The sequence below is a fragment of the Ascaphus truei genome, chromosome 8, assembly GCF_040206685.1.
Source record: "Ascaphus truei isolate aAscTru1 chromosome 8, aAscTru1.hap1, whole genome shotgun sequence".
Classification (NCBI taxonomy): domain Eukaryota; kingdom Metazoa; phylum Chordata; class Amphibia; order Anura; family Ascaphidae; genus Ascaphus; species Ascaphus truei.
This window is the reverse complement of record NC_134490.1, coordinates 3151237-3166395: the sequence shown is the minus strand read 5'-3', so window position 1 is coordinate 3166395 and position 15159 is coordinate 3151237. Positions and strand designations below refer to the sequence as shown.

The following is a 15159-nucleotide window of genomic DNA, read 5'->3' as shown; positions in this document are numbered from 1 at the left end:
TGGAATGCCCTTCCCCTCAGTACCCGACTAGCACCCTCTCTATCCACCTTTAAGACCCAACTTAAGACACACTTGCTTAAAGATGCATATGAATAGCACTGTGGATGTTCTGAACAAATGATACATAAAGCTTGGCCCCCTGCAGACGCACTTACCAGAACTCCCTTCTACTGTCTCTGTACGTTCTCCCTACCTACCAATTAGACTGTAAGCTCCTCGGAGCAGGGACTCCTCTTCCTTAATGTTACTTTTATGTCTAAAGCACTTATTCCCATGATCTGTTATTTATATTATCTGTTATTTATTGGATTACCACATGTATTACTACTGTGAAGCGCTATGTACATTAATGGCGCTATATAAATAAAGACATACAATACAATACAATACAATATATATATATCTTTCTGTATGGTCAGTGCGAAACTTAAACAAACAGTTAAAAAGAATCTTTAATAACATATATCGATAAAATATTTATTTATTTGATTTAATAGTTTTTATTTAGCGCAAAAATATACTGTATGTGAACTCCTAGTGTACAAGCCCCAGGCTCTTGAGATCTAGAGTAGGTTATACCGTTGATTCTGGTATAGAGAAGGTCAAACACAAGAAGCTATTGTGGCTATTAAACGACTGATATACATATATATATATGTAACGGGTATTCCCTGTGAATACAGACGCTACTACTGCTGTGTATACCTGTGTGGCTCTCAGGAGCCTAAGCCTCCGCTTGGGGAGCCTGGGGTACATATATTTACTATCTCGTGGTGCAACGCCTCCACCTGGGAGGGATCCCAACGGAGTGGGAGGAGGCCCTCACAGGAAACAATCATGGTAGCCACACAGTTGTAAAACAGGACAGGCTTTACTGCATATATGCGCATAACTTATATTCTACTATACATAACATTCAACGTTGCATTTTGGGTAAGGTATAACATACACCCCGCTCCCACCGCCGTGTATCCCCACACCGTGTCCAATCGCACTATACAACGCCCTTGGCCACTCTCCACGTAAGTGTCCCCAAGTGATACCCCCACCCTTTAGGCGTGCTTCTTGCGTTGCTGTACAGTGTTGGTGCACTGGAAGAATGATACCTGCCCGGGGCTCCCACCCCGGGTTCCGCAGACTACGACAGGGATTCCGCCCGATCCGACGTCGTCCTTCGCACCGCGTGGGGTGAATTCCAGCGTGGATAATATCACCTTAGTCTCAGGGTCTTTGGTGGCATTCTGAGCCCAGAACCCACCTCGCAGGGCTGCACGGCTTCAGCGCTGTGTCCCTGACTATGCAAATAGCTAATGGGGCAGTGTCCCTATCTAGGGCCTGTCCCTATAGCACCACTAGCTACACAGTGGTTCCGGACCTAACTGGGACCTAGGGGGGGCTGCTGGCCTAATGCAGTGGGTCACTGACCCCTGCACTCACCTCCTACCCCTTGCTTGTCCTGGTCCTGACTAACGTGCTCCTCGCACTCTAAATGTATCTAATTCTCTCCAAGCAGGGAGCTCCTGCAGCCCTATTGGCTCGCTGGCATCATGGGGCAGCTCCCGAGGCTCATGGGACTTGAAGTCCCATTCAAGAGCCATCCTCTCATTGGTGGCATTCTCGCGCGCTTATACTGCGCATGCGCGAGCTAATCAGGACCTCCCGTCGCATCGGCAGTCTGCGCATGTGCGAGGAACTGTCATGGCGGCGCCCTGCACCGGGAACCGCCGGGAGCACCTCGCAACTTGACCGCGACCCTAGCAACCGGCTGCACGCGTCCCCGGCAACCGGCCAAATCTGAGGAGAGCACGCTGCATGCGCACATGCCCCCACACCTCCCCGCGAACGGCCGCATCTAATCCCGACCGCAGCACAGTGAGTACCAGGAGGGGGGGGGGGTCCGCAAGCAGAAGGGGGACCTGGCGACATCCTCCCCCTGGTAAAAACCCCAACGTCCTCGCTTGGGACACAACGTACATAACTATATACAGCAGTTATATAATGAAAATGGCACAACATCGTTATATAATAAAAATGCATCTTATACGAATATAACTTAGCACATTGCATCAACTTTAAACAATGTTACACAGTTCTGTGAGCATCACAATCACGGATTGAATTTTGCTCCGAGACCACTGCTGAGCCTCATAATGGGGTGCCCCAATTTGATCATAGGTTACCCGATTTGGAGGGTACCTGACTCTTTGGCTCCTACAGAGCTGTTCTTCAGCAACTCCCTCTGGGGAGTAATAAGTACAGTCCTGAGGCTAAGCCTCTTCCCTTGAGGGGAGAAATGTCTTGGAACAGTCTCTGTTAGGCACAAAGCACGGGCTCTGTGGATCCAAAGGCTGGCATGTTGGTGCCACCTTAGTAGGCGTTGGCCTACGGGGCCCTTTACCCGTAGCTCCTCTGGCAGATGCCCCTTCTGTGGAATAGTCCCTTTGAGAGGGTCCTTCCATAGGGTCTTCAGGAGTTTCAGAGTGGGTTTCGTTATTTACTGTCTCTTGACCCATCTCTGATAAGTCGGACTCACCGTTGAGCGGTGTGGCCAGTATTTCTGCTTCTTCGTCTCCCACTTGGGGGATGGGGAGAAGGTGATTACGATGCCAAACCTTTACCCGGCCGTCAGTGTCTTTGATGCGATAGACCGGGAGGCCGGGCATCTGTGACTCTACTTCATATACACCGTCTCTCCACCGGTCCGCAAGTTTATGTTTTCCGGGGACTCCCAGATTACGAAGCAACACAGCGTCCCCAGGATGTAGCTCCCGATACTTGACTTTATTGTCATATCGTCTCTTATTGCCAGCATTCAGTTTAGCTGTAGACTTCTCAGCCTGTTGGTACGCTTGCTGCAAACTGTCCTTTAGCCTTTGCACATACTTGAAATGGGTAGCATTGTGTATCCCATCCGTTGATACTCGAAGACGCACATCTACTGGGAGTCTTGCCTCCCGACCAAACATGAGGAAGTACGGGGAGAACCCAGTGGACTCATGGCGAGTACAGTTGTACGCGTGTACCAACGCTTCTACATGTCGACTCCATTCCGTTTTCTGCGCACCCTTCAGGGTTCCGAGCATGTCCAACAAGGTCCTGTTGAATCGTTTAGGCAAAGCATCTCCTTCGGGGTGGTACGGAGTCGTCCGGGATTTGGCGATGTTCAGCATTTTGAGTAATTCTTGGATCAGAGTGCTCTCAAAATCTCGCCCTTGGTTGGAGTGAAGTCGGTTTGGAAGCCCGTAGTGAACGAAGAACTTCTCCCATAGTATTTTTGCGACTGTGATGGCCTTCTGGTCTTTTGTGGGGAAGGCCTGAGCATACCGGGTGTAATGGTCCGTGATGACCAGCACGTTACAGATTCCTCGGGTATCGGGTTCAATACACAAAAAGTCCATACACACCAGGTCCATTGGACCAGAACTCTTGAGATGGGCCATGGGCACTGCTCTGGTAGGCAAAGTCTTGCGTTGGACGCACCGGGAACAACGGCGGCAGTGCTGTTCCACTGCTTACTGCATCTTGGGCCAGAAGAACCGGTCTCGGACTAACCCAAAAGTCTTCTCTACACCGAGGTGCCCATGTTCATCATGTAGAGACTTCAACACCATATATTTCAAGTTTTGGGGTAGAACCAGTTGTCGCCTATCAGGGTGGTTGTGATATTGGACTACCCTATAGAGCAAGCAATTGTCTATCTCGAACTTGTCCACCTCACGCATTAGCAACGCGATCAGGTCTCGGGGAGCACTTTTCAGTAGAGCTGGATTCTTTCTTTGAACAGCTTGCCGAATGATGCTGATTACTGGATCTCTCATTTGATAGTCCATTAAGTCTTTCCATCTTATGACTTTGTCATGGGTTATGTTCATTCCCTTGGGATCGCAGTAGGCGGCGGGAATAGCCTGCGACTGGCATCCTAACGAATCTGCAACTCGTAGTTCGGAGAAGGCCACCTGATCATTGATGACGGCCGCTATGCTACACATTGCTCGCATCCCTGGCCCGGGGATTTCTTCACATTCATCATCATCGGGAGTAGCACTTAATCCTGGTCGTCGTGATAGAGCGTCAGCTCCAATGTTCAACGGCCCCGGCTTATACTTCAGAGAGAATCTGTAGTTACATAGGGTTGCCAGCCATCGATGCCCTGCTGCATCCAACTTGGCGGAAGTATTGATGTACGTGAGGGGATTGTTATCCGTCCTTACCTCAAACGCATAGAGGTAATCATGAAGTTTCTCTGTGATCGCCCATTTGAGAGCCAGGAACTCTAGCTTGTGTACAGGGTACTTCTGTTCACTGGGTGTCAGGCTGCGGCTGATGTAGGCTACAGGCCGAAGACCCTCGGGGTGCTTCTGATGCAGGACAGCGCCCAGTCCATTGAGACTGGCATCCACATGCAGAACGTATGGTTGTTCGGGATCAGCATACGCAAACACTGGTGCTTCAGTCAGGCTTTTCTTCAAGTTCAGGAAGGCCCGCTCACACTCGGACGTCCACTTATCGCCAAACAGTTGACGGGCCGACGTGGCCTTCCTGCCGGTATCCTCAGGGTATATCTTCAACAGATTGTTCAGGGGTTTAGCTCGACTAGAGTACCCTTCCACGAAGCGACGGTAATACCCACAGAAACCCAGGAATGATAGCAGTTCCGTGACTTTCTCGGGACGCGGCCAGTTCACTACCGCTTCTACTTTGGCCGGATCGGTAGCAATTCCTTGAGCAGACACGATGTGTCCCACGTAGGTCACTGAGGTGTGACAAAACCGATACTTGTCGAGGGATAACTTCAATCCTTCTTTTCCAAGGTGGTCTATCACCTTCAGCAGCCTCTCTTCGTGCTCTTCCAGGGTCTTCCCGAAGACAATGATGTCATCCAGGTAGACAAGACACTCCCGAGGGTTCATGTCCCCGATTGTTTTCTCCATCAGTCTCTGGAAGGTCGCAGGAGCTCCACATATACCTTGGGGCATACGCGTAAATTGGTAGAAGCGCAGGGGGCAGACGAAGGCTATCTTTTCCTGGTCCTCTTCACTCATAGGTACCTGGTAGTACCCAGATCGCAAGTCGAGCACACTAAACCATTGGCTCCCGGTTAGAGCATTCAGGATCTCTTCAATGCGAGGAAGGTTGTATTGATTGGGTACCGTACGATTATTCAGAGTTCGATAATCGACGCACAGTCTTACAGATCCATTCTTCTTCCTTACCACCACTATGGGTGATGCATAAGGACTCAGAGACTCCGTCAATATCCCAGCGGTCTCCATTTCCTTCAGGACGTTCCTTACATCGTCCACATCCCTGGGAGTGATGCGACGAGAGCGTTCACGGAACGGAGTGGCGTCACTCAACCTAATGGTGTGTTGGGCACTGCGACTGCGGCCCACATCCATCTTGCTGGTGGAAAATACCGTCCTTCTTTCATTCAGCTTGGCCGTCAGTCGATCCTTCCACTCAGTTGGCAGCGTCGAGTCTCCGAAGTTGAAGTCCAGATCGACTAACTGCTCACCCACTGCAGCGGCGTTCACCTGGGGCACTGTTTCTACCGGGCTGACGGGATATATGCTGCCCAGACTTTGTCCTACATCAATGTCCATCGGAAATGGAGAGATATTTTGAACAGACACGTAGGTTCGTAGAGGAATTCTGGTCATCCACTCTCTCACTTCGGGTATTACCCTATACCCTCTCTGGGTCTCTTCCTCAGGGGCACTCTCCAGAGAGAACAGATGATCGGTCTCATCACGATCCGGATAACAGCACCAGACGGCCATGCGTTGCACTCCCCCTGGTAAAATGGTCGTCAGTCCGCATTGACGATTGTAGAGGTCCCCGTGACGCTCTAAGGCATATACTCTGTTGCACTCCTCTCTAAGTACAGGGTCAAGGAGTGGATTGGCCATTGGCAATTCATTGGTCTCTCTCAGGTAGGCCCTGATTACAGCTCGCACTATATCCGTATTCGTTCCCAAGATGACCGGGTACTGACACTGTCCTTGAGGCTTCGGGCATACCATTGCCTCCACATGCATGGGATGTTTCTTGCCGGTATTCAATTGAAGTATCTCCAGTTGAATTCTCACAATCCCATTGCGATCTCAGGATCCCATTGCTCAACCCCCTCACCTTCATATGTTCCGCCGACCGCAGGGGACAGTGCTTAAGGTGTTGGTCGTAGAATGGTCGGTACATTATGGTCACTTGGGACCCGGTGTCCAGTAAAGCAGAGGCATAGACTCCTTCTACTACCACACGCACGATGGCAGAGGGGCCTACCTGACAGTAACCATCCCCGGCCGGAATTCCATCGTCTGGGCTTAGGTCAGTAGGAGCTTCGGGAGGCGCAGGGGTGGCCTCGGATGTCTTGGCTTCTGTGGTCTGTATCCGACAGATCATGGACCTAGCCGGGCTTCCTTTACTGGGCGTTTTCTTGGGTGACTCCATCAGGGCACTCTCTGGAGAAATGGCCTTTCTGTCCACAGCCATAGCAGACGATATCTGTAGGATCCAGTCGTCTTGGGTAAGTGGGGGAGGATCTCCCCGAAGTCCGGCCTTTCGTTGAGGGCGACTTGGGTGGCTCTTCTTCCTCTTTGACAGGTTTCTTGATCCGGCGAGCGGAGACTCCCGGGATGTCACTTTTTATGTAATAAATCTATTTTTTGTTGCTTAAAACCGTGAGCCTCCTTCTGTTACTTTGGGCAGTGCACTTGACACCTTGATAAAGGGCATTTTTGCCTGAAACTAGTTGGTGGACCCCTGCTGTGGCCTAGGGGGTCCCTTTTGTCCACTTTTTATGTAATAAATCTATTTTTTGTTGCTTAAAACCGTGAGCCTCCTTCTGTTACTTTGGGCAGTGCACTGCCTTATTTTCCTACCTGTTCCTGCCATCACCTGGGAGATTGCAGCCTATGAAGATTCTGAGATTGGATACTACAGGAGAAACTGAGTGAGTTCACTTTGTGGGTCGCTGTACCCCTTTTTTCTCTGATATTTGGGACGTTGGTCTGTACTATTTATTTATGGTGACGCTGGCATTAGGTACTAGTCCCCTAACCCTATTAGGGCTTCGTTATGCTATATGCTTACATTGAAGGAGTTTATCCTAAACCTCAGTTTATTATGCCAAACAGGACTTGTTTTTTCTGATGCACTGGCTTTCTACACAACCTTCTCCTTGCAGAGGCCTGCATCATTGTTCCTGTTACCTGCTGCAATCTCCTGCTCCCAGTGGTCTCCACTACTCACAGCTGTACCCGGCTAGGGGGTGCTGTTTTGTGCTGAAGCACTGGATCCCCCGTTCCTGTTCCTGTCTACGTTGGAGCACCTTCGCTCAAGCGTCCTGTTGCCGAACCCCAGCATGGATATCGTTTACCCAGCCTTCTCCTATCCTGACCCTGGCTTGTCCACGGATTATCCTGCCTTCTCCAGTCCAGACCCTGCTACGTACGACAACGAACTGCGCAATCTGGATCAGCCTGCGCGGTCTAAGGTCGGTGTATATCTATCCCCACCTCAGCCCCGCGGTCCGGTCCAGGTTTGTGGTGAGCACGTACGTTACAGTATGTTCAGCCCCACAAACTCGGACACCGCTGAGGTGGGGTTAGGCCGGTTCCCCTCTGAAAACCTGGCCCTCCGTGAAAACCGGTCCCAGTCTGTAAAGCAGCTCCTGTCTAAAGATCAGTATATATTTGAGAGACTACCTCCGCCTGAAACCCAGTCCCTGTTTTTTGGCCTAACCTCGTCTGAGAAACGGCTCCGTAAAGGACTCCTGATTAAGGCCCAGCGCCTTAGAGAGTTAAAACAGACTATGATCTCCTATGTTCCTGCCCCTGGCTCCCCCGTGACCTGGGAGAACGTGAACCCTGTGAAACTGGCGCAGAATCAAGATACCTTTCATGAATTATCCCTGTCTTTGGACCAGTACATAAGAGAGCAGGATCCTATCCTCGCCTGCGACGCTGTTTTGGGACTGCTTCCCTGCGCTTCCAGTCCTGTTGCTAAACCCTTGGAGTTACCTCCTTCTCCTGGTAATTACCAAGCTGATTTTGTTCCTCCTAAAGCTCAAGCTACCGAGCCTGTTGGGATTTACTGCTTTCACCGCTCTGCCCCAACTAAAGTTCCCACTCCAGAGACCAGCGTCCCTGTCTCTAAAACCTTTGCGGCACCTAGTGTTACCCCTCTAGTTTCTCAGAAAGTTGAAATCCCTGCCTGTGTCTCTAAATCTCTTTCCTTAGAACCTTCCCTTCCTGCATTGACAGTTCAGGTTTCCAAGTCAAAGTTTCCTTTTTCTCCTTTCCCTGCAAAGTGCCAAATTCCAGTTATTGCATCTAATAATTCTCCAGCATCTCCTGTGTTAACCTGTACCACTGTTAAAACCCCTGATGTAATGGCAGCCTTCCCTTTCTCTGATTCCCCTGTAGTATGTGATATGTCTGCGTTTTCTGCCACTGCATCTAAAGCTCTGAGTCAATGTTATCTTTGTCAAAGTTTTGTAATCATGTTGCAGTACCTAGCAGTAACTCTCCCACGCCCATTTCAGAGACCAGTACACTTTTCTCTAAACCCTTTACAGGAGCAAGTGTAATCACTGCTACCCCTCAGACATTTAAGATTTCTACCTTTGACTCCAAGCCTGTCTCCTTAGAGCCCCCCCACAGCATTTGGCTCTCCTTTTGCTGTTTCTCAATCTACCACTTCAGAGATCAGCCTTTCTGTCTCTGATTCCTTTGCAAATTCTCAGTTCCCCGTTACTGCATCCCAGGATTTTCCAGCAGTTCCTGGGTTAATTTTTGAAAGTTCCAAAGCCCTGTCTGAAAACCCGTCCCTGTCTGAAAACCCGTCCCTGCCTGAAAACCCGCCCTTGCCTGAAAACCTGACCCTGTGGAATAAAACTACCCAGTCTGGAAGATGGTTCACACTCTCTCACCAGAGCATGAGACAGAGGGATCGCCCTGAGGCCAGTCTCGCTGCTCTCTCGCAGTCCCTCTGCGCTGAGAAGCCTCCTACTAAACCTTTTTTTTCTTGGGGCCCTACTGCCTGTTTATATACAGAGAGCGCATGTATTGGCCCTACTGCCTGTTTATATACAGAGAGCGCATGTATTGGCCCTACTGCCTGTTTATATACAGAGAGCGCATGTATTGGCCCTACTGCCTGTTTATATACAGAGAGCGCATGTATTGGCCCTACTGCCTGTTTGTATACAGAGAGCGCATGTATTGGCCCTACTGCCTGTTTATATACAGAGAGCGCATGTATTGGCCCTACTGCCTGTTTATATACAGAGAGCGCATGTATTGGCCCTACTGACTGTTTATATACAGAGAGCGCATGTTTTGGCCCTACTGCCTGTTTGTATACAGAGAGCGCATGTATTGGCCCTACTGCCTGTTTATATACAGAGAGCGCATGTATTGGCCCTACTGCCTGTTTATATACAGAGAGCGCATGTATTGGCCCTACTGACTGTTTATATACAGAGAGCGCATGTTTTGGCCCTACTGCCTGTTTGTATACAGAGAGCGCATGTATTGGCCCTACTGCCTGTTTATATACAGAGAGCGCATGTATTGGCCCTACTGCCTGTTTATATACAGAGAGCGCATGTATTGGCCCTACTGCCTGTTTGTATACAGAGAGCGCATGTATTGGCCCTACTGCCTGTTTATATACAGAGAGCGCATGTATTGGCCCTACTGCCTGTTTATATACAGAGAGCGCATGTATTGGCCCTACTGCCTGTTTATATACAGAGAGCGCATGTATTGGCCCTACTGCCTGTTTATATACAGAGAGCGCATGTATTGGCCCTACTGCCTGTTTATATACAGAGAGCGCATGTATTGGCCCTACTGCCTGTTTATATACAGAGAGCGCATGTATTGGCCCTACTGCCTGTTTATATACAGAGAGCGCATGTATTGGCCCTACTGCCTGTTTGTATACAGAGAGCGCATGTATTGGCCCTACTGCCTGTTTATATACAGAGAGCGCATGTATTGGCCCTACTGCCTGTTTATATACAGAGAGCGCATGTATTGGCCCTACTGACTGTTTATATACAGAGAGCGCATGTTTTGGCCCTACTGCCTGTTTGTATACAGAGAGCGCATGTATTGGCCCTACTGCCTGTTTATATACAGAGAGCGCATGTATTGGCCCTACTGCCTGTTTATATACAGAGAGCGCATGTATTGGCCCTACTGACTGTTTATATACAGAGAGCGCATGTTTTGGCCCTACTGCCTGTTTGTATACAGAGAGCGCATGTATTGGCCCTACTGCCTGTTTATATACAGAGAGCGCATGTATTGGCCCTACTGCCTGTTTATATACAGAGAGCGCATGTATTGGCCCTACTGCCTGTTTGTATACAGAGAGCGCATGTATTGGCCCTACTGCCTGTTTATATACAGAGAGCGCATGTATTGGCCCTACTGCCTGTTTATATACAGAGAGCGCATGTATTGGCCCTACTGCCTGTTTATATACAGAGAGCGCATGTATTGGCCCTACTGCCTGTTTATATACAGAGAGCGCATGTATTGGCCCTACTGCCTGTTTATATACAGAGAGCGCATGTATTGGCCCTACTGCCTGTTTATATACAGAGAGCGCATGTATTGGCCCTACTGCCTGTTTATATACAGAGAGCGCATGTATTGGCCCTACTGCCTGTTTATATACAGAGAGCGCATGTATTGGCCCTACTGCCTGTTTATATACAGAGAGCGCATGTATTGGCCCTACTGCCTGTTTATATACAGAGAGCGCATGTATTGGCCCTACTGCCTGTTTATATACAGAGTGCGCATGTATTGGCCCTACTGCCTGTTCGTATGTTTGGCCTTTTGCTTGTTCGCCATTGTGCCTACGTGGCTACTGTACATCTGGTACTCGCTTCTTGAGCAGAACCTTACGGATGTCGCTATGTTGGCTTAATTGTATATCATACGTGCGATGCGGATGGTATAAGGAGAAAGATCATACTGTGTAGTATACTTTGAAGCAGTGACTTTATCAACAAATATATTGAGCATAAACTGCCGGCTAACCCACTGGAACAATTACCAGCGCCACCTGCTGGTCACTGGAATAATTACCAGCGCCACCTGCTGGCCACTGGAATAATTACCAGCGCCACCTGCTACCCATGAGGAGGTATTACACGCCCAGGCTGGGAGGAGGAATAGTCACCAGCGCCACCTGCTGGTCACTGGAATAATTACCAGCACCACCTGCTGCCCATGGGGAGGTATTACACATCCAGGCTGTGAAGAGGCATAGTCAGTCAGCAGCGCCACCTGCTGGTCACTGCAACAATTTTCCAGCGCTACCTGCTGGTCACTGGAATAGTTACCAGCGCCACTTGCTGCCCATGGGGAGGTATTACACGCCCAAGCTGGGAGGATATAGTCACCAGCGCCACCTGCTGATCACTGAATCAATTATCAGCGCCACCTGGTGGTCACTGGAACAATTACCACCGCCACCTGCTGGTCACTGAAACAATTACCAGCGCCACCTGGTGGTCACTGGAACAATTACCAGCGCCACCTGCTGGTCACTGTGAGATGAACTTAGGACCTAAGACTTAGGTCTTGGCAAAGAAGCTGAAGCCACGCCCTGAGCCTGCTTCTTTGATGGATACTGGATTGAAATTCTCAGCCCCAACAACAGCTGTCTATAATTTAGTATTCATTACAACCTCTGCAACGATTGTTTTGATTGAGAGCGTGGCTTCAGCTTCTGTGCCAAGCCTCTCACATTACAGGGCGTGGCTCCAGCTTCCATGCCGAGCCTCTCACATGATAGGGCGTGGCTTCAGCTTCCGTGCCAAGCCACTCATATTACAGAGCGTGGCTTCAGCTTCCGTGCCAAGCCACTCACATTACAGGGCGTGGCTTCAGCTTCCATGCCGAGCCTCTCACATGATAGGGCGTGGCTTCAGCTTCCGTGCCGAGCCTCTCACATTACAGGGCGTGGCTTCAGCTTCCGTGCCGAGCCTCTCACATTACAGGGCGTGGCTTCAGCTTCCGTGCCGAGCCTCTCACATTAAAGGGTGTGGCTTCAGCTTCTGTGCCAAGCCACTCACATTACAGGGCGTGGCTTCAGCTTCTGTGCCGAGCCTCTCACATTAGAGGGCGTGGCTTCAGCTTCCGTGTCACGCCTCTCACATTACAGGGCGTGGCTTCAGCTTCCGTGCCGAGCCTCTCACATTACAGGGCGTGGATTCAGCTTCCGTGCCGAGCCTCTCACATTACAGAGCGTGGCTTCAGCTTCCATGCCAAGCCTCTCACATTACAGGGCGTGGCTCCAGCTTCCATGCCGAGCCTCTCAGATTACAGGGCGTGGCTTCAGCTTCCGTGTCACGCCTCTCACATTACAGGGCGTGGCTTCAGTTTCCGTGCCAAGCCTCTCACATTACAGGGCGTGGCTTCAGCTTCCATGCCGAGCCTCTCACATTACAGGGCGTGGCTTCAGCTTCTGTGCCAAGCCTCTTACATTACAGGGCGTGGCTTCAGCTTCCGTGCCAAGCCACTCACATTACAGGGCGTGGCTTCAGCTTCCATGCCACGCCACTCACATTACAGGGCGTGGCTTCAGCTTCCATGCCGAGTCTCTCACATTACAGGGCGTGGCTTCAGCTTCCATGCCGAGTCTCTCACATTACAGGGCGTGGCTTCAGCTTCTGTGCCAAGCCTCTCACATTACAGGGCGTGGCTTCAGCTTCCGTGTCACGCCTCTCACATTACAGGGCGTGGATTCAGCTTCCGTGCCAAGCCTCTCACATTACAGGGCGTGGCTTCAGCTTCCGTGCCAAGCCTCTTACATTACAGGGCGTGGCTTCAGCTTCCGTGCCAAGCCACTCACATTACAGGGCGTGGCTTCAGCTTCCGTGCCGAGCCTCTCACATTACAGGGCGTGGCTTCAGCTTCCGTGCCAAGCCACTCACATTACAGGGCGTGGCTTCAGCTTCAGCTTCCGTGCCAAGCCACTCACATTACAGGGCGTGGCTTCAGCTTCAGCTTCCGTGCCAAGCCACTCACATTACAGGGCGTGGCTTCAGCTTCCGTGCCGAGCCTCTCACATTACAGGGCGTGGCTTCAGCTTCCGTGCCAAGCCTCTCACATGATAGGGCGTGGCTTCAGCTTCCGTGCCAAGCCTCTCACATTACAGGGCGTGGCTTCAGCTTCCGTGCCATGCCTCTCACATTACAGGGCGTGGCTTCAGCTTCCGTGCCAAGCCACTCACATTACAGAGCGTGGCTTCAGCTTCTTTGCCAAACCTCTCACATTACAGGGCGTGGCTTCAGCTTCCGTGCCAAGCCTCTCACATTACAGGGCGTGGCTTCAGCTTCCGTGCCAAGCCTCTCACATTACAGGGCGTGGCTTCAGCTTCCGTACCAAGCCTCTCACATTACAGGGGGCGTGGCTTCAGCTTCCGTGCCGAGCCTCTCACATTACAGGGCGTGGCTTTAGCTTCCATGCCAAGCCACTCACATTACAGGGCGTGGCTTCATCTTTCGCGCCGAAACTCTCACATTACAGGGCGTGGCTTCATCTTTCGTGCCGAACTCTGCACAATTCTTGCAAAGAGAAAGCTTGCATCTTGCTAAGCTTACCACGCGGTTCTCCTGTTTTGGCGGGAACCGCAATAGCATTGCTTCAGCTCCTCAAACGGAAGTTCTGGCCTCCTGAATGTCAGAAGCCCCTGCTCGGGCACTACCCACATGTACTGTACTTAGTTTGGATATATATGTGGTAGGCCCCTTCAGGCGATGCTGGTCCCCTTAAGCCCCAGCAATCCCGGGTACCCTACACATAATTCTTCTTGCCATGGCCCTGATACAGTGTTTTTCAAGCACCTCTCAGTTTGGTGTGGATTTGTGGACATTCATGTGATAGTTTCCCCTTCAGGGGGTTCTTGTTCCTTTGATCCCAAGAGCCCCCAGGTACAATATCCATAATTCTGGGAGAACTGGCCCTGCTACAGTGTTTTTCAAGCACCGCTCAGTTTGGTATAATAGAAGAGAACTCTCTTTCTCTCTCTGCACAGCCTGTCTGCTTTCTGATCTCGGATCTCAGCAGCGCCTCCAAATGTAACCCATCTTCCCCCACACTAAGGGAGATTTCCTGCGGTTACCAGGTTTTGGTGCTACCTGTCTGGCTCACGGGAGGCTCTGAGCATCCGCCGGTGGTAGTGGGGATTATCAGGACAGGCTTTTGGTGTTTAGTACCTTCTCTTCTCGGTGCAGCGCCACCATCCTGCAAGGACCCTATTAGAAACCGGGGTAACCCCCCACAGGCCATTCTTCCATCATAGAACACACAGTAGCGATGGTATTACTGGTTCTTTATTACAGCAGATAGTCTCATCTCCCATGCAGGAGAAGTACAATCATAGGCAGTACTTGCTCCTATCCCTCGCAGCTTGCATGGATCAGAGCCTAGCTCGTAGGACTCATCCCTGGACTCAACCCCAAAGGTCTATCCTTGACTCCCACACTCCCTGGTGGAGTATGGGGTAGATGTTCAAACTCCCCTGAGGGGGGGGGGGGGAAGGAAGGTGAACAAGAGGCCTGACTCCACACTTCCAACAACCTCTAAATTTAGAGCTGCAGCCCCTTTTGTACCCAGGGGAGGGTCCCGGGTCTGAGCCCCTGGTGCAGCCGAACCCAGGCCTTAGGCCGATCCCCCCTGTCACTCAAGGAAGTTGTTTACCGCCGCAGGAACAGAGCATGGATTTAACCCTAACACTGCCTGCGCTGGTACCAGGGCTTATGTGTTAGGCAGGGCAGATTACTAGCCCAGGGGGTACCTGGCTACAGAAAGTTTTGACATTACCCAAATGCTCTCAGGGTTTTTACTATACAGGCATACCCCGCATTAATGTACGCAGTGGGACCGGAGCATGTATGTAACACTGTATGTATCTGTTTTCTTTCATTATAAGGAGACTGCTTGTGGATCCTGAATTCTGCGGCGAAATTGTAAATCCCCCCGCGTTTTCCTCTAGTTCCATGTGCAAAATCATCAACCAAACACATACAATGTGGACAATAAGCATTTCAAAAGGAGGAAATTCACAGAATCTTACAACACAGAAAAAAACCAAGTGTATTTTTTACCGGACACAAATAAAGGTGTTTTC

General features: G+C 50.6%; 1 protein-coding gene across 1 annotated transcript in view; it reads left to right on the top strand.

Moving 5' to 3' along the window:
- The window catches only part of DUSP13A (dual specificity phosphatase 13A), a 41976-nt gene that overhangs the window by 5293 nt on the left and 21524 nt on the right, over window positions 1–15159 (top strand). The window lies entirely within an intron of this gene.